Source organism: Sebastes umbrosus, chromosome 14 (assembly GCF_015220745.1).
Source record: "Sebastes umbrosus isolate fSebUmb1 chromosome 14, fSebUmb1.pri, whole genome shotgun sequence".
Classification (NCBI taxonomy): Eukaryota; Metazoa; Chordata; class Actinopteri; order Perciformes; family Sebastidae; genus Sebastes; species Sebastes umbrosus.
Window position 1 is genome coordinate 3,751,621 of NC_051282.1, and position 2,906 is coordinate 3,754,526.

Genomic DNA, 2,906 nt, shown 5'->3' on the forward strand with positions numbered 1-2,906 from the left:
CACCACATTTTCCCATAATAATGTCTTTAAAGATATGATCAATAACAAATCTGCAAAGGCCTTTATGTCTTTTTTAATTTCTGCATGTGGTGATTGACAAGGTAATATTTATGAATAATTTTGAGGGACGCATCCTTAACCTTATTCACTATTTACTATTTATTTATGAGGAAGCATCCAGACCTTCTTCCAATAGCCTATATATCATTTACAAACCGATTCCAATGTGCCATGACATCTGGAGTAGAGACAACATCTTTTGAAATAGGGTGAGAAAAGGTTATATATATATATATATATATATATATATATATATATATATATGATACTGAGATTTGGTAATTGTTTATTTCAACCATGTTTACTCTTGTTTTATAAGAAGCTCATTATGCAACAATATCTTTATTTTATAGCTTCGTTATTGCACACTGCTTGTCTTCTGGCTTGTATTGTGGTTTGATGCAGCTGAATGGTAAAGTGCACCTGACATGCATCTTTTAAAGCTGAAGTAGACGAGATTGGAGCGAATATGATTAAAAAAAGTTATTTTTATAAAACGGTCGCTATATCGTGACAGTAGTACATGAAACGGTTAACCTGAAAAAAAATCATGTTCCTCTGTGTCCTTCGGTGCTCCTAACGTCATCTGCAAGATTTCACAGACCGGAGGAAAACAAGCAGTAAGAGCTGATCTGAGGTCTGCTGTCCAGCTGCTGTCTATGACAGCCGGCTGTGAATCACTCGCAAACTCTGACCAAACGGTCAAACTAGGCAGCGCTGATCAAATATGAATCAATATTATGTTACGTTAATGTCTATTTCTCTCCTCAGATGTTCTCAGAATCATCTTGTAGTGTACTGTTTAGCTGTAAAATGAGAAAGTTTGTGACGGGGCCGCCATTGTGAAATCTGGTGAAGGAACGATAAGTTCTGGTCACATGACCGGAGCACAGCCAATAGGAACGCTCTCTCTCAATGAAATGACCTGTGGTTGGTCAAAGTCTTCCGTCACGGGCTAGATTTTCTAAAGCCTGAAAACAGAGCCATGAGGAGGAGCAGAAGTCTAGTTATCTCTCAGAACACTTGAATTACAATATGCTGAAAGGTTATTATGGAATTTTTGCCCAATGATGCCAAAAATATACTGCCTACTGAAGCTTTAATTTACTGCAGTATTCTCATTGTTGTCAAGTGATTTCGGTAGTCTGATTCCTCTGTATCTCTCACTCTGTCTGAACCAATCTCTTTAGCTGTTTTTCCACTGCATGGTACGGCTCCGCTCGACTCGACTCACTTTTGGTAGCTGGGGTCTCGTTTATAAAACAGCGTGTAGGATCCGTACTAAAAATGAACGTATGCACAAAAGCCGAAAATGGCGTGCCCTTTATAAATCACAGTCCACCTGGAAATGTGCGCTCGTGGATCAGCCTCATATCCCGCCCTCTACAAGCCCACATTCAGCCATAAATGGATGATGCAAAGCACCTGTACCACACGTGGCTTTTGTTACCATTATGGTGGATGAATAGTATACATCATGATACCTCACATAGTGAGCGGGAGGTCTGGGGGAGGACCCCTGGAATTTTTTTTCATTCTGATGAATAGTTATGCATCAATTCATGGTCGAAACGTATTCATTTATGTAAAGGAAACCCCCAAATTCAGGCAGCAGGGGACAATGTGAAAATATAATGAAATATAATGCAGTGAGGCTCTAAATCATTCTGTGTCACTTTCAAATATGTATTCTCCTGGAGATCAACTTGTCTCATCTCTGCTGAGTCAACACACATGTAGGCGTGATTTCCTCTTCCTTCCTCTTTAAGTGTCTTTTGTTTGGGGAAGTAACCTCTTTAAATGTGTATGTGGCACCTATTCACCTGTATTATACATTCCGTCATTAGAATTCATTTCTAACTTTAATAATCGCTCATGTGTTTCAGCAAGATTTCTGCTCATGTTCAAAACATACTGCACATTCAAAACATGTCCCACATATCTGTGTTCCTGGAGAAGTCGTACTATTTTGAGAAAAAAAGTAATATTTTCATTAGAATAAAGTCGTAACTTAGTGAGAATGAAGTCATAATATTTTAAGAGGTCATAACATTGTAGGGTCCCTTATTAACGTAGCTACGAGTCATGAACTCATTTCGCTGTTACTTTATTCCTCAGGCTACTGTGAGCCGTAGCCAAAACCAAAACAACAAACTCGTTTACTTTACGGGGTGCTATCTACATTAGCAACTCACTTATCACATCTCCTGCTCCTCGTCTCACACACACACACACACACACACACACACACACACACACACACACACACACACACACACAACCGCAAACTACCAAGGCCCATGGAAAGGAGGCTGGGTCACGGGCGGACACTGGTCTTGGGGTATGGGGTATAACGCAGTGTAACTCAAGCTGCAGTTGTGCGTTGCCATTGGCTCAATTACGTCGAGTGCTGACCAAATTTTACTGCGCATGTGTTGTACCCATGGATGTATTAAAAGAACTGGATACAGCGTTGGAGGCGGAGCCCGGTCATTCCTATGAGAGTTGCTCATTGGCGCAAGAAGCCTAAATGGCTCGACTTCCGTCTGGAAAAGTACCCGGATCTTGGCGGAGTAGCTTCCGAGATGATTGGGCAGAGTAGTGTCCGCTCTGTCGCATGACTTGGTCACGGGGTCCCAACGTCACGCCGTCGTCACGGCTTGCGCTCCAGCCTCGGTCTGGGTCTCACTCACATGACCGGAGGAAGGGAAATAACTCTGGATTCGGCAATTAGTGCGTATTACAACTTTAAAAACTACATTTTTTAAATAAGGGCTAATAGAGTGTTCGTACTGGGGAGTTGTTTCACCTCAAAACAAATTATCCGCTGAGTTATAGACGTCTCT